Below are 21588 nucleotides of genomic sequence, written 5' to 3' on the forward strand. Positions count from 1 at the left end.
GCTTGTGACCCTGACCATTCTCTGCCTGATCCTTTGTACCGCGCTGCCCGTGAGTTACTGAACCCGGCTTGTGACCCTGACCATTCTCTGCCTGCTCCTTCAGTACCTCGCTGCCCGCACGTTGCTGACCTGACCCGTCTGACCACGCTAGCTACTCTGCCATCCATCCATCCTGCACGGATCCAGCCGTCCCTGCTCACACCTTCTGCCTCTTCACATCAGGCTTTCTACCTGCACATACCTCTGGTGGATCCCTCTACCACGAGCAGGTGTACTCAGGGGCCGCGACCTGGTTCCTGTCTGCTCTAAGTCCATCCCCACCATCAGGGGCCCTGGTGAATAAGCAGACTGGGACTTCGACTCCGCGCCCTGGGGAATCCTGTCCTGAGGACCGCTAGAGGTACCACCAAACGGTCATTACAGAACCCTACGGCCGGCCTGACCGTTCCACCTCTCCAGCCCTGACTACGCCTGTGTTCCTGCACGTACTAAGATTAGTGGAAGGTTGGTTTGTTCACTGTGCGTTTATATATATATATGTGTGGCTAATAATAAACTGTATTATTATACTATACCTGAAACCTGCATTTCCCTGTGTCAGTCCACACCTTTCTGGTCATTCCTAGATTCCTGACACTGACATATACAACTATAAATCCAAGTACGACAAAATGTACGTTGAGGCGGGGTTACAGGAAGGAACGTTGGTCCATTGGAGACACCTGGCTGTGGTGAGATATCTGAGTAATCGGAGGCACTAACAGGACTTGTGCTTGTTATAGTGAAGCCAGTGTTGTATGATACAATTGTTGCATAACCCAGGTCCTTGTAGAATGCACAGTCAACTATGAGCATGATAGCCTATGGATTTATAGTTGTATATGTCAGTTGTCTAAATAAAAAAGGTTGTTACACTATTATTTGACATAAAGCGTACACTGTGCTGAAATGTTGATATTTTTCATACCTGTAGCCAGGGGAGGACTGACAACTCATGGGGCCTCAAGACAATAGGGGATCATGGGGCTCCTGTGTCCTCACCCACACTCAAACCACATCCAAAAAGCCTATCAAAAGTACCAGGGGCATCTCGTGGGGCCCCCTACTGACCCTGGGCCCTCGGGCAGTGCCCGAGTTCCCAAATGGTCAGTCCGCCCCTGCTTGTAGCACTAACCCCTAAAGGGTTACTAAGTTATTTTTGGGCTCCCTGTCACTCTTGACCTCACTCCGAAAGCCCAACCCCTGCTGACACCAGAGTAAACTCTCTCAATACTACCAGAAAATATACTCACACACAAGTTAGAATGAACTGATACTGTTTTAGCAAATAATAACAGTTTTCACTTTTAGTAACTTTAAGCAAAGATCAGCACACATATAGCAAAAATCTCAGTCAGCTTTGGACATTCTGCAATTCAAAATTTAACCAAAAGTCTCAATTCTGAGATGTTTCTGTCCTCAGTGAGCAAAGGAAAACTATTAAAGAGTAAGGCTAGCTCACTTTGGGCCTAAAAAAGCTGACAACCAGGTTCAAGTCTGGAGTAGGGAAAGAGCTCTTTAATTAGGAAGGCTAATATCCCTTTAACTGCAGTGGAAGATCTTCTGCACGCTTGTAGGGGCCCAGTTGGTGCACTACAAGAATTTAGATCTCCTTGGTTGCAACAAGTGGAAGTCCCTCAAAAGGATTTAAACAAACACACTATCCCTTTCAGTGGTATTCAGCTTGGGCTTGGGTAGTACTCCTTTAAGGCACAAGGTGAGATGCAGGTTTTAAGCAGGAGGTTTAAAGGCTGGGTAGAAGCTCTTATTGACGAGAGGTTGATACCTCACTAGACCCATACATCCACAGGATCTTTTCAAGATTGTTGGTTATATGACTATTTTTACAGTTGCAGTAAGATCTTGGGGACCAAATTACACTATGCCATGGTGCTAACACACTCCTAGTCATCCTCCCTATTCTGGCTGGCTTTCAGAGTTAACATGAGCCACTGCAAATGAAACAAATTGCACCACTTGAATGCCATATATTCCAATCAGAGAGCTCATATTACTATTTCCCCACCATGGAATAGAGTAGGAACAGTTGACTGACAGGATCTTCACCACCCTTTGACAGAACTTGAGGGCATTACAAGCAATATAGGAAGGCAGGAGAGGGTTGGCAAGTGGTGAAACTTTTCTTAGTAGCAGCAGCTGCTGCTAACCCTCACAGCACCAGAAGTTAGCCACTCAGGGTAATATCTGTCAGCCCTGAAGGAGGCGCTACAGGGAATATTTTTGCTAGAAACAGCCACTTGCAGGTAATGGGATACATACCAATACACATAACTTATGTGTTTGGTGCTGTATCCACCAAGAAAAAGAGAAAATTAACTTCAGCTTCAGACAGAAAGGAACTTGAAGTTTAGCAAACAAGTGTAAAGTTAGAAGCAATAATATAAAACAAGTTCAGGATGGAAAAGAGGATGCACTTGCTGTAGATACAAAACAGATTATGAAAGATGTACAATTGACTATTCACAGTATTGTCTATGTGGCTCAATCAGGGAAAAGTGGCTGCATAGCAGAATCTCTTTAAAGCTTTATAACAACTGAGAGTTTAGCTGAGAATCACATCTTCACTAAAACAGTTCAGAACACAAACAGCTACTTGTGGCTATTTGCTTTAAAGAAAAGAGGTTCATGGCTAAAGGAATCCAAAGACAAATGGGCTACCCCACTACATCTACAGTAATTTGGTAGCAAATGTGGAGGTACTCCCCACAGTAGTTGAGTCTTCTCAAAAAGAGTGCTATAAAGATTCTGATCAGATGCCTGCATGCTGGTTCTGACAGTAGAGGATTGCTCACCCTGTTGCTGATCACTTTCCCAGCAACCTTTCTTCAGGCGTGGTCTCTCTGAGCTTTTGAGGGAGGGAAGATGAGGAACTTATCTTTACTGGATGTGCCCAAGAACCCTGGGAGATGTGGGACATGGAGTTAAAGGAGCCTGTGCCTACATCTGCGCATGGCAAGTAATTGGGAACTCCACTAAAAGCCCTTTAGAATTTGTCGTGTTTTTTTCTTTTTTTTCAAAATCCAGGTTTGGAATTAAGGTGACTGCTGAAAAAAGTGACGTGTAGTAAAGTCAGTAATATCACTTTGGCCTGCTGAACCACTAATTTTCTGTCGATGTTTTGAGTGTTATAAGGCTGAAAGGTCCTCAAAGACCATGGACTATTAATTTGTAATAGTTCAAAAGCCCCAACTTCAAACAAAGCTTACAAAAGGAAAACAGCATGCTCAATAAAACTGTTTATAAATATTGATTTGCCCAATGTCACAAAATGTGATAGGGTGAAGTTCTGCTGGAAGTTGTTGCAGATTTGTTTGATGATTGTTTCCACTTGTGAAGTAGTATGTTGCCTTTGTTCAATATTTTAACTACAAAGCTGATATCACTTTTAGGATAATTAGCTTTACTAGAAATTCTTATTTCCTACTGTATTACCCCCAGATGTTAATTTCCTGCTTATCTGCAGTGGCACTTGCAACAATTTTGCCTATTAGCTGTTGGTAGGGTAATATTTTGGAATTGTGCATACTTAAAGACCACCTACTGTTCGTTTAGAGCATGGGTGTCTAACCTGCAGCCCTCCAGCGGAGTATTCCAAAAAAATGGTGAAAGTTCTGAGGGATTAAAACATCTAGAGAGACTGCAGAAACTTAAAGTGTTACTAAAGGCAGATAAAAAAATATATGATATAATCACCTGCTCTGTGCAGTGGTATTACACATAGTGGCCCTGATCCTTCTCTTCTTTGGTCTCCCACCGGCGATTCTGGTTCCTACTCTTCTTTGTGTGTCCCCATAGCAAGCCATTCGCTATGGGGACAAACGCTGTGTGCACACTCCCAATCTGTGTGTCTATGGAGCCACGCTCCATAAACACACACAGTGGGACTTAGCACTCACCCCCCCACTTCCTCTTCACTGTACTTGATTGACAGCATCAATAACCAATGGCCTCTGCTGCTCTTCAAGTCCCTGTGTGAAGAGGAAGCAGGGGGAGAGGGGATGCAGCCGTGCACAGTGCTGATCTATTCTCCCCTCTCTTCTCCTTCAGCCATGGAAGGGGGAACACATGGAACTTAAAAACTTTTTTTATCTTAATGCAAGCAATACATTAAAGTAAAAAATGTTTTTAGGTTTAGTATCACTTTAATATGTACAGTTCTCAAAAAAAGAAATGGAAGAGGAAGACATTATTGAAAACTTTAAATGCATTAACAGTGTAAATAAGGTTCAGGAGGACAGTATTTTCAGAGAACAGGCTACAGCTATTTCAGCATTCCCAAAGGAACACCTTGATAATATGTTGTAGGTAATGCTTTGTTTTATGGCACCACTTTACTAAATTCCCCAGCCCATTTCATTTCAAGATTATTAAAATTAAAGTTATTGTCTTTTTATTTTGGAGATAGTGGAAAATGGTTAAACCCCCATCAGATTTTATTTTGGCCATTTGTGTCCTATTTGTGAGACTTTCCTGTCCCGAAAACACACCAGTAAATGTGAGACAAACTCTCCAAAATGAGGAAAATGACCTTTTAGTTGTCACTGAACAAGTGTCTCCATTGAGAGACTTTCCCTCTATTCCTGTTATGTCAACAACTCAAAATTTTTAATTTTCTCTCATTATCAGTTCCAGTGTCAGTGGTCTAAACGGCACATATTGTCTTGGAAATTCGCTTTAACGAATTTCTCCTTACCTTGAGTACTCGCAGTTGGATGCGCAGAAATCCCCCATAAAGCTGTGCGAATCTCGCTTACCACGACTGCAGCTAAACTACACGATTCCTGCCCATCCAACTACTTTAGCTTCTGTTGAAATGTGGGTGATGGAGCTCCGTTACCCTAGAAATGATCACACGACACCTTCAGGTTGATGGTTGAATTCACATAAAAGCCGGCTTCAGACTCAGCCCTCGGTTTTATTACAAATACACACACGCCCCCCCACATGAATAAAGTCAATCCCCTCCCACCGAACAATGCAATGGGGAGTGCCTATACACAGGATGTACATTCCGATTGGAGCATAGTCTTCCTATTATCTATCACTGGTCCTCCCCCATGAGCCTTCTGAGGTCAGCAGACTTCCTCCCCTTCCCCCCATGAGCCTCTATGGAGAGCATATTTCCCAGCTCCTAGCAGTATGTTCATTCTCTGTACAAGCATCCTCTAGGAACATCAGTCTGTACCTGGATGGGCCCGATACGATCTTTATTAAAACACATCCATCCAAGATACAGTTCAGGTCGGTAATGGGTTGTAAGATATGCATAAGCCTACACGCGGAGTTCGTACCGCTTGCGCCTTGCGTTATGAAGTCCATGTGGTACTTAGCTGCTGATATGTGGATACAGGCCCGTGGTCTACTGCCAGCGGCATTCGCATCGAATGCAGTGGTGGTATACACGCCGGTCTATAAGCGCAGATCCGCCATCTCATCCATTACCGAGCTGAGTACTGTAATACATACATTGTACATGCACATGGCCCAATTGCAGCCTTCAGAGCTTTAATTAAGCCACACGAGAGACATATGAATAACAAGAATATATGACACATTTAAAGTTCGACCAACAATACAAAATTTCCATGACATTCCCTCCTGTTTTATCATATTCTCCTCGTGTCCCTTCTTGATCTTCTTCAGCTTGATGGGTGTAGTCTCAAAACCTCAAAGAGTTCCTGTAGTTGTCCCTGAGAATAAAAGCTCCACGGGGTACCTGAAACAACAAGACCCGACGCAAACTCGACGCAAACAGGCTTGATTGAAGCGATGATCCTCCAGATCGTTGGAACCTTCACTACAGGAAGACTCTTGCAAAAACCACAAACAGACTTGTAGTATGAATAAGGCTTGTGATCCCACGGTGGTCTGGGGAGATCCAGCAGCAGATTCTCAAATTGCCCCTGCAGACGGGGCCACACAAGGCTGGTCTCGACCCAGACAGTTTTCCAAATCGCAGACACAAACCATGATAAGGCTTGAAGCTTGCTTGGAGGTCTTGGAGAATGTGGTCTTCAGGGAGATAAATTAGAGGGAAGCCAGGACGTAATCTGTAGAGAAGGTGGTTCTTTGGTGAGGTCTTCCTCCGATCAGTGGTTGGAGTGGGATCCCAGGAGCGGGCATGGAGATGTGGTCGTCTGCCCGAGCTTGGCTTACATGGTCGATGAGGCAACAGGAACATCTCACCGCGGCATATAAGAGGTAGAGGAAAAAGAGAAGCATCAGGATATACACTCCCACTTCCTTCAACCAAGATCCGATGGAGAACAGGAAATCTCCCAATCCTCCCAAACCCTTGAACAGATTCCAACCCTCACTAGCTATAGCTCTAGCTTTTCCCTGTAGTTCACTAACTTTGTCCATATGGGCCTGGACCTTGTCATCGGTGTCTTCTATCCAAGTACAACAATCCTCTCCGATGAACTCACAGAACCCCCCTTTGGCGGCTAAAAGGTAATCAAGGGCCATCTTCTCCTGAAGTACTAAAATTCCCATCTGCCGTTGTTCTTGGGCAATTTCTCTGACAGCCTCTACGGTCTCGTTAAACATACTATCCACGATGACAGAAAAATTGTTCAGGCGCTTCATAAGTTCTATTCCCCAACCTGTCCATGAGGGGAACCAAGCCCATGCTTGGTCGCCCTCAGAGAACAGCTCCCTGCGAACTCTCCCTGCCATCCTTACCTTCTTGTGGACCATCAACTCTTCATGATCCATCACTACATAGGATGCGGGGACTAGCTTTATGAGGGCACACGAACCTTTCACGTTCTGGGGAAATGTTCTATAGGCTACCGAACCACACAGAAAATAGTATGGACCTGTCAGAGCAGAGCAGGAGGAGTTCCTCGTTCGGCCTCTGGCACTGAGCAACAGTTGCACAGACTGGGGGATTGCTCCCTCAGTCTGCACATCACATCCGTCCTTCCAACAAACGTGGTCTGGTCGGTCAGTGTGGTTACTCAGAAGGGAAGTCTGGTTAGTCAGATTGACAGTTATACCTCCCTCACAGGTGGTAGTCCCAACAAACTTGTTACCTGTGCCAAAGCTGATGTTAAAGCACACCTGAGGGCTGCCTAGCTGTCCAGTTACCCATAATGGACTGACAAGGGTCCTACAGGAGCTAGAGCTAATATTGGTGCTAAAACTGATGTTACCTGCTAAAAATGTGTCATTAAGTTCTACAGACAAATGTCTACGTGGGGGCTGACCAGGGGTCCCTTGCTTTTTCATGCCGACGCAGATGTCATATAGGGCATGAACAGCGGCCATTGCAGACATGTGATGACTGGGTGGGGGCTTAGAGCATACCCAACAGTTGGTTTTGTTGGCGGTTCTGGCTAAGCGCAGATGCATTTTAAATAAAAGGTTGGGGTATCTGCCGTCTTTTCCTCCGTTCACACACATGTAAGACATACAAACAAAAAGAAAAAGACACCCCTCATTCTCTGGTGTAGCTGAAAAGCTTCTTGCAGTGGCTTGCGTGCACCCAGTTGTCTCGTCCCTCGAGCTTGAGTGAGGTAGGTGTCGTCAGCTGGACTTGGTATGGTCCGGTGAACCGTGGCTCGAGTCCGGTTCTTTGATGTTTCTTTAGGACGACCCAATCACCTGGCTCAATAGAAAGAACACCTGTTATTGCATTTGAATCGGGGAGCGATTCACGAACCCGATGGTGTATCTTCTGCAGCTCCCGTTGCAGAGATTGCACGTAACCTGTAAGCTGTGAATGCAAAGACGACAACTGTTGAGGAAAGTACAACCCTGTTTTGGGAGGTCCCCCAAACAACACCTCGTAGGGTGACAGCCCATGTGGTTGCCGAGGGGCATTCCGGATGGAATAGGGGGCAATGGGGAGACACTCAGGCCAAGGTTTTTGGGTATCGGCCATGATGTTGGAGATCCTGTTTTTAAGGATTCCGTTAAGACGTTCAACCTTACCGCTACTCTCGGGGTGATATGGGGTGTGTCGCCGCTGACTCCAGTTCCACCAAAGAAATGCAGTCGTGTCCTTTGGAAGAGAGGTTAGTAGTGGACAAAGAAGACATGTTAGCAGAAGAGGTGTTAGTATTGTTAGTCGTGTTGCAAAATTCAGCACTGTCGTTGCTGTCCTCCCCCCCCTTCTCAGCTTTCGACACAGGAAGAAGAGAAGCTGGGTTAAGAATAGTGCATCGTTTGATAGTGAGGTTAGTAGGGGTTAGGAGGGCTTTCCCCTGAGAGGGGTACCTTGCCTTGGATGTCCTGTTTTCGCAAGACCGTTCTTGCTGCACTGGTGTCGGTGAGGCAAGGGAGGGGATATTTTAATTCCTCTAGAAAAAGATGGATCTGGGCCGACACCGATTTTGTCAACTTCCTATGAGAATTCATAGGAGTTACTTACCATGGTGGTCACAGGGGCGGAGGACTCATCAGGAATGAACTGCCACCGACCTTTAGGTAATTGGGGACAGCTCCTCCTCATGTGCCCCGTTTGGTGGCACTGGAAGCACCTGGGTGGGGGCCTATCCTTCCTGTGACCCAGATCCCTTGGTTTTTCGCGTGGGGTCTGGAACATAAGAACTTTGGCCTTGTCCTGTTTTCTTCTATCCATTTCCCTCTCTATTGCCGCAAGAGTGGAAAGGATAGCAGGGATAGACATCTCATTATATTCGGGTCGGGCCAGAACCAGCCTTTCCCGAATTTTAGTATCGATGCCTTCCAAAAATTTGGCCCGCAACAGAATGTGCGTCGCGGTCACCTTTACCCCTTCAGTTGGAGCATCAGGTCCAACTTACAGATCCGCATCCAGTGCCGTCTGCTTGAGACGGCGCCAGAAGCAGGCGCTTTCCTCATTAGGACCCTGGGTGAGATTCATCATGTCCGTAGTAGAGGTAGCACCATACATTTCTGGAAGCTTTGCCTTTAGCTGTGTACAGAACTCTTTGCCCCCTGAAGTCATCTCCTCATGAGTGGTTATAGAGCACCCTGCAATCACTGTACTGGCCACTTCCATGCCCACCTTTGCCCGCAGGATCTGCGCACAATCTGACCCGCTCATACCATAGCTGAACTGGTTTTGTCCAAACATTCGAGCAAATCCTCTCGGATTGACTCGATAGTCCGGGAGCTCAGCCAGAATAGTGCGGATCTCTGCCGGGGTGAAGGGGACATGCCAAACTACCCGTTCCCCTAAAGTCCATTCCCCCTGTGCATTGGAAGGACCTTCAAATTGCTGCACCCTGACTGGATAGGCCTCGGTCCGGGAAGAGTGCAAGGGCTGGCCCAGCTTCATCGGTGGGCTTAGATTAACCACCTTGCTTACTGCACCTTCAGGTTTGAGGTCCCTCAGATCAGGGTATAGCTGGGGGGCAGGGGTCTGATCAGTGGCTCGTAGTGCTTTGATGCAATCCGCCCTGTTTCTTAACCGGGTGTCTATTCCCCTTGATTCACAGATAGTCTGCAAATCGGTTGTTGAGTAGGCTTCATAGTTGGAAACAGAAGGAGCTGGGGTGAAGCAGGGAGAAGGGAGAGGTAGAGGTAGAGGCTGAGGCATAGATACAGAAGACACGGAAGGTACGTCAAGAGTGACGTCACTAACAGAAGAGACAGGTGCAGTTATACTTATCTCAGCCACTGTTGGTTGTTCGGGAACCCCAGCAGACCCTGATCCTGCCTGCCTTAGTAGAGTCAGCCCTGAAAGAGCTTCCTCCACCTCTGACACTGGATCCTCCTGTTTTATTCCCTCTGGAGGCCAGGTATACATCACCTGGTTCTTCCGGACAGACACCAGTTTATGTATGCCCTGCTTTCCTAATCGGATTGACCTGTGAAGCCATAGCTGTGCGATCTCTAGTTCTGATGCCTGCATCCGTGGTCCAAATTCAGAGATGAATTTTTCCCACCTCCATGCGTCAAATGTACCTTCCCGGGGAATTTCCCATCTGGTACCCTTCGACCATTTATTCCACCTTTTGAGGGGTTCTGTAGACTTCCCCCCCCCAAACTCACCTTCATCAGTTGTGTAGCTGTCCTTACCCTGAAGAGGGCTGCTTCCCCCTCTCTCTTCATGGACTGACTACTGCCCATCGTGACTAGTCACTGGTATATATCCCGCGTCCGGGTACCTGTTTACCCCCTGGAGCACTCGGTGGGATCCTACCGAGAGGCCTGATTCCACCACTTTCCCAGCACAGCGTAATTTATGTGATTCTTATCGATCACCCGAAGCGCATCAAGTGGCGGTCAGACTGAGAGCACACCTCCCACTCCCACAGCGCAATTTATGTGATCCTGACCACCCGAAGTGTTTGTGGTAACCAGGCTAAGCGTTACACTTCCCTAGACCGCTCACTCGCACAGCGTAATTTATGTGGTTCTCATCACCCACTGTGTTTGGCAGGCCACACCGCACAATGATGAAAGTGGCTTTTCTCTCCCTGCACACAGTAGCTAACACAAGTCAAAACAAAAAGAGGGGTTCTTGGATGTTACTTAGGGGTCACTGGTTGGCCGGAAACCTGCTAACTGACCTTTAGGAAATTTGTGTAAAGAAAAAAACTTTCCTAATACACACAGAAAAACCCCTTTTCAACCTGAAAAACCGTTAAAAAGGACAAAGTGGATCCTTATGAAAAACACGGGACATTTCACAGTAAAACAATTACAGAGGTAAACCGAAAAACTGCGCCAAAAGTAACCTTGTTGCTGACGCAAAAATCACTCATACCAGCACCGCTAAACGATCTGCGTTACACACGCAATCTTCGCTGCAACCACCTAAAACCGTTTACACAAAAAGTCTGCTGGACGTGAAACACGTGACGCAGCAGCTTAAAACAAACCCGCTTTACAATAAGGAACTACTTTTAACAGGAAAAACACAAGAAAAACATAATCACTATACAAGAAATCTATGTGCAAAAACCCAAACTTCACTGCGCTCACTAAATGTGGAACATTTGAGGGAAAAACTCGCTTAACACACTTTAAATTGGCCGGCAATACGCAAATTTTAAGCTAAAAGCAAACAAATTAAACTGTAAAAAATTTGGATTAAAAATACACTATGGGTCAAATGCATATAGGAAACTTCATGCACATTGCATAGAGATCATTGAAACTCAAAGTGAAACTTGGAAAAAGGAATGGTGGAGAAGCCACATGGCATTCACAACTGGTTGCCAAACAAAGCAGCACATGTGGTTAGTCAAGAAAATGGCCCCCCACAGAGAAGCACATGGTAGCAGACACTAAAGTGGCCCCCCACAGGGAAGCACATGGTAGCAGACACTAACCTCAAAATTGCCTCTAACCTCTTACATAAAACAGGCTTTTGGACAGAACATACACTGGACAATTACACAACAATATACAGCACACATACAACACAATTTGGCACGATCACAGAACGGACATAAAACACCAACATATCACACTAACATGCACATGTAACAGAAAGGACCCCCTGCTGCATGCTTGCTGGGAGCAGTAGTACCACAAAACATTGCACAGACTACATACACACAAAGATCTTACAACAGTTAACAATTAACCTAAACCTTTCAGCACTGTAATAATTACCTCACGTGGAGGGGGGTAAAGCAATTACCACAGTACCTACAACCCACAAATACTTACCTACACTATGCAACAACTTTTACCCGCTAAAACATATACCCGTTTAATTTTTGGTTGGGAGATTTTTAAACTTGACCAAATTCAGCCAACCAAACCCACCCCTCTGCTGCTCTCCGCAGAGACAAACCCTCGTCTTTCACCCACAAATCAAGATTTTAGGACAAAACTAGGTCCTTGCTAAGCGGTAATTCTTGTTAGCTAACAGAGAGCGAAATCAGCCACACGAACGCGCAAAAAGCGATCCTCTTAATGGCAGAGAGACCTGAAATGTGCCGGCATACTTTTTGCTAGTTCATGATGGCTCATTCCCCCCTCGTGCTTGGTTAGCTATCCCAGAATACGCGTTAGTATCCACCAGGCTCGCCAAACTGTCTTGGAAATTTGCTTTAACGAATTTCTCCTTACCGTGAGTACTCGCAGTTGGATGCGCAGAAATCCCCCATAAAGCTGTGCGAATCTCGCTTACCACGACTGCAGCTAAACTACACGATTCCTGCCCATCCAACTACTTTAGCTTCTGTTGAAATGTGGGTGATGGAGCTCCGTTACCCTAGAAATGATCACACGACACCTTCAGGTTGATGGTTGAATTCACATAAAAGCCGGCTTCAGACTCAGCCCTCGGTTTTATTACAAATACACACACGCCCCCCCACATGAATAAAGTCAATCCCCTCCCACCGAACAATGCAATGGGGAGTGCCTATACACAGGATGTACAATCCGATTGGAGCATAGTCTTTCCTATTATCTATCACTGGTCCTCCCCCATGAGCCTTCTGAGGTCAGCAGACTTCCTCCCCTTCCCCCCATGAGCCTCTATGGAGAGCATATTTCCCAGCTCCTAGCAGTATGTTCATTCTCTGTACAAGCATCCCCTAGGAACATCAGTCTGTACCTGGATGGGCCCGATACGATCTTTATTAAAACACATCCATCCAAGATACAGTTCAGGTCGGTAATGGGTTGTAAGATATGCATAAGCCTACACGCGGAGTTCGTACCGCTTGCGCCTTGCGTTATGAAGTCCATGTGGTACTATGCTGCTGATATGTGGATACAGGCCCGCGGTCTACTGCCAGCGGCATTCGCATCGAATGCAGTGGTGGTATACACGCCGGTCTATAAGCGCAGATCCGTCATCTCATCCATTACCGAGCTGAGTACTGTAATACATACATTGTACATGCGCATGGCCCAATTGCAGCCTTCAGAGCTTTAATTAAGCCACACGAGAGACATATGAATAACAAGAATATATGACACATTTAAAGTTCGACCAACAATACAAAATTTCCATGACAATATTGGGAGTGTATTCCCAGAAGGGACACAGATTATTATTATTATTATTATACAGGATTTATATAACGCCAACAGTTTGCACAGTGCTTTACAATGTAAGGGAGGCAGTACAATTACAATACATTTCAGCACAATAGGAATATGAGCGGCCCTGCTCGTGGAGCTTACAATCTAAAGGGTAAAACAGATGTTCTAACCTTTCTCTACTCCATTGAAACAAAAAATAACTGTTTTGCTTTAAAATATATTTCAACTTAATGAGCCAGATTTTTTGCTGAGAATATTGAGCATTTCCTTCTCTTTGAGAACGTTCTTAAAGTGGGAACATGCCCAATCTCTTTATCAGTTAAAGTGCTATCAGGTCTTTCTGTTTCTAATCTGGCAAGGTTTCTGATAGAGGGAGTGTTGTGTGCTTTTCCTTTTGCTTTTGAATGGCCAAAGATGTCCAAGCACAGGAACAGGGAAATACTACTGATGTCATCTGTACTGGGTTTCCTGTCTGAGGGAATTAAAACAAACTATGGGAAAAGGGGAAGAGGGCACTATTGTAAATGCCTGGATGTGGCATGGTATGAAATGGGGTTGTAATCCCCTGTACAGCAGCAGTGAAAATGGGAGAGGGGTTGCCAATATTGGGATCCACAATGCTAGGGGATCTATAATGCAGTGAATGAGACTTTCACCAAACATTTTCTGATAGGGAATCAATCACTGTTATTTAAAAATGTTATCTTGGAGGATTTCCTTGCAGAGAATGTATGCCAAATGTCAGCCTTAAAAATATGCTTCTAGTTGTTATCACGTGTGCATTGTGCTGCAATGCACATGTAATAGCATGACATGTTCTGACATGGAGAGAAGAGAAAAGAGGGATGTGCTCCTCTTTATGTTGCTGCTCCTTCAGTGTTTAGTCAAATTTGGTCAGCTTCCCACTCTAGCAGAGCCATGATAAACAACCAAGGCTCACACTACACATATTTTAATTGCAAAATGTTATAAATAGATGGCATATAGACACTGAAGAGAGAGTGAGAATTCTCAATAAGTGACTGCTCTCCTAGGTTCTGGCTTCATCAAAATGGCAGCCTTAGGCAAGAAGACACAGGAGCAATGTTGGAGACAATTCACAGCTCACCCTACTTTTCCTACTGTGATTAATAATGTGAAATTTATGGGGCTTTTTTTTGTTAAAGAACATTCAGTTTTGTACCTGTTACTAGCATACTAGCACATTATTACAGACTTACCTTTTAAACTAAGCCCTCCTGCGTGGAGCTGTCACTGTTCTTGGCATTTCCATCTTCACTTGGTGTTCTTTCCAGGTATGTGCTCTACAGCCACTTGAATGGCTGGGACATGATGACATTGCGATCACTACACAGTGCTCTCTGCATTCAGAGCACAGTGTAACCGCATACTATCACATTAATACTATCACATTTTAGCATGAACTTGACTGGCCTTTTCCAGCAGGTGGCACCAGGAAAACCCCAAAAATATGTCAATCATCTAGGCAGTAGACAACTACCTACCTTCCTTTTGCTTCTAATGTTACTAGAGGCCCACACCACAATATCATTACACAGAGCAAGTCTAGACCACAATAAAGTAGAGATGCAGGGCATAGCAAGGTGTTTTCCTACACAAATGAAGAGACTGCAATTGGTAAATAAGTGTAAAATGCCCACAAAATAAATGAAAACCCCACCCCCTAAAATAAAATCCCATTTTTATCTTTAAGGAAAGTCTTGTAGCAGAAGAAAAGGTTGCTATGGATGGAACTTCAGCTAAAAGTGACAGCTGTCCACCAAATCAATCACACACTAAAACTAAGACTAGGACAAAAATTGCCCAATAAAAAGAGCAGCAAAGGGGGTGACTGTGCAAAAAGCTGGCAATCAAGTAATCAAATAAAGCAAAATCTCCTAACTGCCCTATTCTCTCCCTATTCAGTTTGTCAGCTTTTTCTATTCTCTTCCAAAAAGTGGATAATAAGAACAACAAGAAAAACGTGACAAAAGGTGATTATTGTTTAAGCAGTGAGACATAAGGAGAGTGTTCTACTTGACCCTAATCTCTCCCTATGCAGTTTCTCAGCTCTCCGTATCATCTCCCTACAGAAGGTTTATAATACAGCAACATCATGGCTGCACTGAGCTCCTACGTTTATTGGTCCTAATTAGACTTTCAAAGCTGACTATGGTTCCAAAGCCATGAAGTGCATTATGGTTGAATAAAAATTGTCAGGTGAATTTGCACATAAATTTGATGGTTCATGAATTGTGATCCAACAGGATTCACTGCACTCACTGGTTGCGGAGTCCATATTTCATCTCTATGTATTATGTTCTTTTTCCCCTTTTTTAAAGTTTGTGTTGCCCAAATAATTAAAATATCTAAGAGAACCTTTATGGGTATACTAGGCAAGGTTTAGCAATCTATTTTTGACACAGGAAGATCGTTCACTGGGCCCCCTTTTTGAAGCACTTACTAGATAAAGAAGGGTGTATATATGCCATGTACTGTACAAGGGTGTATAAAAGCACTACTGGAAAAAAGCAGCAAACTGTTGGATGTGTTTTATCAGTGTTAAGGGAATATAAAAAGCTCATACCTTGCCCTCATACTTCTTACAAAGTCTTAAAATTATTTAATTAAACTGTATGCAAATACAATCATTAAAAAATTGTAATCTTCACAAAACAGTTCTTTTTTCCTTCTTGTAGAAATCAATACACTATATTTTCCCGTGCAGGGCCAATTTGTAAAGTACCTACTATATGTATCAAACCGGAAGTGATCATGTTGGAATAAGGCAACAGCTGCATCCTGCTCTGGTGGGACTAATCAATGCACAGTAGTCAGTCATATAGTAGCTACAAGTGCAGCTCAAAAATGTTACCCTACTCACACATTAGTTTACAGGCTAAAATGTTATAGGTGACAAGGCAGCTAGATGTAGTGCCCTCCTCTAGTTAGGTTGTTAGGATAAATTTAGTTTTTGGCTTCATTGCAATAAGTGGAGCAGAGATCTATTATTTTTGTCTGGCGAGGGTTTCCTAAGTGTAACAGTGCAGGGTCCTGACACAGGATAAATGCAGGTAGAAGTGGTCAGGTAATGTGCACAGGGTCTGCACATGTGAGGAGTGCAGAACTGTGGAGCATAGATTTTGAGTGGAGAGAACTTCTGCTGCAGATTTCCCCAGATTTTGGTATTTCTGGATGGAGCTCCGTAGTTTGGAGATTTCAACGTGCCTTGGGAGGAAAGAAATCTCCAATCCAGTGTCCAGAGTTTGAAAGAAGCCAGCACACTAATGGTACAGGTGTGTGCAGGGCTTTAAATGAGTGTCTCTGTGTGAGACTGATGCTGGGTGCGGTTCAAGGACTCCACGGCTGTGTGCGAACCAAGGACTCCACGTTTGTGTGCATTGGAGGGCTGTGAGATGGGGAAACAGCTCTCATTGTTTGAACACTGTTTGTGTGGAAAGAAATTATTGTGTGGAGTAAATTAATGTTTTGAGTGACATTCTGCGGTTTAGCCACAAGATGTCACTGTTTTTCTAACACAGCCTCAGACTGCATAGATATTTGTATATTCATGAAGAGGTGGGGTTTTTTTGCACACAGAGTTGGAGAGAACAGGAAGGAGAGAGAGAAGCCATGTTTTGGAGCATGGTGAATAAGGGGCCCTGTGAGCTGAGAATCTGATGACATCCAGGTGTGAAAGCGTCCCTCCGTAACCAGAACTGCAGCTAAGTGAAGCTGATGAGATTGCTGCCAAGAAGCTGATGAGATTGCTGCCAGGAATGCTGATGAGATTGCTGCCAGGAAGGCTGATGAGAGCAAAGGAACTAAGCAACATATATGGCGAGACCGCATGCTTGTTGGAGAGACATTTGTTCTGTTCAGAGTCACCAGCGGATGCAAAGCAGACCCGGGTCGGTAAGATCGTGCATGCACCTCATTTCAGTGTTGGTGCCTTGAGACTGAGTCCAGGCCTATAGTTAGTTAGTTAGGGTCTCTGTTTGTGTCAGGCCACAAGTGTTGTTACTGAATTATTGGAAGAACTCCACAACTTAAAGTGACATTTCACATTGGAGAGCTGATAAAATCCTATAAACTCAAGCCAGACTGGCGTTTTGCTCAGAAGGAATACTCAGGCACGTGCTACAGGACCTGTTATGGGAGAGGGAATACTGTAGATTTGTTTAAGATTGTAAGCTGTTGTGCTGCACCACAGGCTAGCCCATACCATACACCCATACACTGATTCCTGCTTTTTTAGGGTAATAACAGGTAAGGTGCGGCAGCTTAGTTGTGCCCGCCAGTAGGTAAATTACTTCACTTTCTACCTTCATCCATCAGAAGGCGCCGTGCTGTGCAGCACAAGGGTCTCAGCCTTTGGGCTGGGTGTATGTAAATTTATTGTATGTTTCCAGCATTTGTGGTTGTGTTTATTTGCCACATCTAAGTAAAATTATGTTGTGGCAAAAGCTGGTGTTAAGGTTGCTTTCCTCGTTCGTGACTTCACTGTATCCTGGGGAGCCCACTCCGGCAGACAGGAGGTCATTGCCTTGGACTCAGGAGGGCTTCACCGAGGAGAGGTGGGAGCCAGAGTAGCTGTGTGCTAGTGGCTAGCTGTGTGCGAAAAAGCCATATTTTGAAAGGAGGCTGTGTGCATCCAAGGAGTCCAACGCTGTGTGCTGGGACTAGTCAGTGGTCTGGGAGACACATGAGGTACTGTTAACCAGCAGGGCTGATAAAGAGTGCCAGGAGGCTGAATATTTTTGTTTGTTTTGATGGTGAACACCCCTGCGTGGGAAGCATGTTATTGGAACTTTCTTTTAAATAAAATTGGGTTAAAAAACCCTTAAAAAGAATAAGCAAGTTGCTGTGTGCTTTAAAAGAGCTCTACCATTTGATGTGAGTTCCCACATAAGCTTGATATTTGATTACACCTACCTGCTTCTGGGAGAAATTTCCCGAATGTAGGGTGGGGAGAATCAAATGTCTAGTATGAATATTTAACTTGCCCTGCGCAATAACTGGAAGGAGGCACCCAGAAGGTGGCTGGGGAAGTAATCAATGTTTGGGAGGCCTTTTGAGTGTTCTTTCCTCTTCATTGAGGTTTCCAGTTCTCCTAAAGGCAGCTATACTGTATCAAGAATTGCAGACTGCTGGAAGCTTTGCTAGAGGGCACTTTCCTGAAGTCTTAGCCTGGAAAAAGATCTTTGTCTCCCTCACTATGATCTACCTGTGAAAGCTGAGTGGCAGACAGCTCCTGGGGCATTATGGGTAAGGCTTGTGTTTGGGACTTGTGTGTCTGTTACTATAAGGATTTGTGCTAGAAATTTTGGAGTATCCTGAATCCCTGCAACCCTTTCCTGTTTCTGAGCTTCCATTGTCAGTGTGCAGGTAAATGTGCTTGTGACAGGAATGCTCTGTACTAGCAAGGAAGACCTGGGCATATTCTCAGCAACCCCACTGGGGGTGAGTGTTACATAAGGAAGAGAATAATCTTTGAGTCTAAAGTTCTGACAGCAGGGCTCTGCACTCCTTCCTTCCTTCTCAATATAAAGTGCAGAGTTTATGTATTCTTTTTTATTTTTCTCTTTAGGAAAGAATTTTGTTTTCTATCTCCTGAATCCCTCTGGGATATCCCCATCACATCCCTGGATGCTATAGGAGTAGGGACACACAGCAACTGTGAGTGGAGCTGGTTTGTGTCATCACTGTAGAAGAGTCAGCTGGCTCACAATTGGCAGGACCAGAATCAGAGGCATAACTAGTACCTTCAAAGTCTTGGTGAAAGAAACCATGAAGGCCCCCCCGACCCCTGACCGGGGCCCTTCCTACTGATCCTGAGGCCCAGTATCTGGTGGGGTCGGCATATAGAGAAACCCCAATCCCCTCAATTTTCCTCCTGCAGCTGCTGAATGCCTGCGGTAGGGAGAAGGAGGAGCAGGCTTTCAGTGGCTGCAGGAGGAAAATTGAGGGGATTGGGGTTTCTCTATATGCCGACCCCACCAGATACTGGGCCTCAGGATCAGTAGGAAGGGCCCCGGTCAGGGGGGTATTAATGGGGTATTAATACCCCCCAGGGTCAGTCATAGATTGGGGGATCATAATATATATTTATATATATAATTTATAATACACTGTTGCCCTTTTGGGGGTTAATCATAGTAGGTTAAAACATGGGCTCCCTGGAGCTTTCGGACTGGGTTGTAATTGCAACCTCTGAAGTTACGCCCCTGGGATGAGTGGCAGTGGTGGTGGGAAGATGGGATGAGTGATAGCGGTGGTGGTGGTGGATAGTGTGAATTAGTGGCAGCAGTGATGGTGGGGGATGGGATGGATGGCCGCGGTGGTGGGATGGGATGAGTGGCAGCGGTGGTGGTGGGGGATGGGATGAGTGGCAGTGGTGGTGGGAATTGATGAATGGCAGCGGAGGTAGTGAGGATGGGATGAGTGGCAGCAGTGATGGGGATGGGATGAGTGGCAGCAATGGTGGTTGGGTGATGGGATAAGTGGCAGTGGTGGTCGTGTGGGGATGGGATGAGTGGCAGCAGTAGTGGTGGTAGGGGGGAAGAGATGAGTGTCAACAATGGTGGTAGTGGGGGGGATGGGATGAGTGGCAGTGCTGGTGGTAGTGGTGTGGGGATTGGATGGGATGAGTGGCAGCAGTGGTGGTGGGGGAATGAGATCAGTGGCAGCAGTAGTGGGGATGGGATGAGTGGCAGCAGTGGTGGTGAGGATGGGCAGCAGTGGTAGTGCGGGGGATGGGATGAGTGGCTGCAATGGTGGTGGGGGATGGGATAAGTGGCAGCAGTGGTGGTGGGAGATGAGTGGCAGCTGTGGTGGTGGGGATGAGATGAGTGTCAGCAGTGGTAGTGGGGATGGGATGAGTGGCAGTGGTTGTAGTGGTGGGGGGGATGGGATAGTGTCAGCAGTGGTGGTAGTGGGGGGATGGGATGAGTGGCAGCAATGGTGGTGGGGGGGTTGGAATGAGTGGTAGCAGTGGTGGTAGTGGGGGGATGGGATGAGTGGCAGCGGTGGTGGTGGGGGGATGGGGTGAGTGGCAGTGGTACTGGGGGATGCGATGAGTGGGAGCAGTGGTGTGGGATCAGTGGCAGCAGTGGTAGTGGGGGGAGGGAGATGAAATGATTAGCAGCAGTGGTGGGGGTGGAGGGGATGGGATAATTTGCAGCAGTGGTGGTGGGGGGGATATGAATATTAGCGGTGGTGGGGGATATGGGATCAGTGGCAGTGGTGGTGATAGGATGGGATGAGTTGCAGTGGTGGTAGTGAGGGGGAATGGGATGAGTGGCAGCAGTTGTGGGGGGGGGGAGGGAATGGAATGAGTGGCAACAGTGGTGGTGGGGGTATCGGATGAGTGGCAGTGGTGATATGGGGGATGGGATCAGTGTCACTCACTTGCAGATCATTTGGTTCCCCCTCCTTGCGCAGTCTCAGTGTATCCCCAGCTTCTTTCCTTTATGTGTTTCCAGTGACACTTATCCCTGCAGAGAGCTCCTCCCCCTTCACTCTATTGGCCCAGCCCAGGTCAGCTGACTTTCTCTTTCAGACTCCACCTCCCGACATAGCATCTCCCTACCTCACTGAACTCAATGGGTGGGAGGAGAGAATGGGTGGGGCAGGAAGGTCTGATGTGTGGTTACTGTGCACCTGTGAGTGTTCAGTAGACTAACCTTCAGGCAGCAGCAGGCGTCATGCAGCAGGCAATGGGCAGCAGGCAGTGGGCCCTGTCACAAGTACAACTTTTGCAATCCTAGTAGTTCCACCACTGACCAGAATGGTGGTGTGGGACCTGAGCTGTGACACCTGAATTGCAGATTGCAGCATTACAACAATGAATCCGCTGGGCAGGTGAGTATGTAGATTGAAGGCAAGCCACCATAACAGGTAAAAGGGTGTTAAAAGGGTACTAAAATGAAAGCATTCTGAGGGGGAATGAAGTTCCTCTTCAAGTCCTGCTTGATGTTGGGGATTTCAAACTATTACAGATTTATAGTATAGGTTCTTTTTTGCCCTCCCTCCATTCTTACAACAGATCTACACCAAACATCCTGATGCCATCTTCAGTAGGTCAAGGTGGTTTTATTGACTTTATTATACATAACGTTTTTTAGCAATCACTTTAATTCCAAGCCATGATGGCAAAGCTTACTCAATTGCCTGCCCTATGTTGTGAGTAACATGGATAAGTTAAAAAAGGAATGAAATGTGTTTCCCATAGCAATCAAATACTGTTTTGTTCATCTTTTAACCTGTAACAAGGTGTCCTTTCTTCATATATTGTACACTACTGCCTTTTTCTTCAAATTTATTACATAAACGGCCAGCATTTATATTATTAGATCGCACATTCAATCTAATTTTTTTACACATATTGATGTAAATAGATGATGTGCTGGTGCGGCCATAGAGAGAAGAGTACTAAACAAACTCAGAAGTTGGATGATGTGCTATAGGTGGATTTTGGATGATATAGGTGGATGCTATAGGTGGATAGGTGGAAGTTGGATGATGTGCTATATGTGCACCCTGGACCTCGTCTTCTCCCACCTCTGTACCCTTAACCACTTC

Source organism: Staurois parvus, unplaced genomic scaffold (assembly GCF_062004578.1).
Source record: "Staurois parvus isolate SC_StPar_1 unplaced genomic scaffold, SC_StPar_1.0 ptg000007l, whole genome shotgun sequence".
Classification (NCBI taxonomy): Eukaryota; Metazoa; Chordata; class Amphibia; order Anura; family Ranidae; genus Staurois; species Staurois parvus.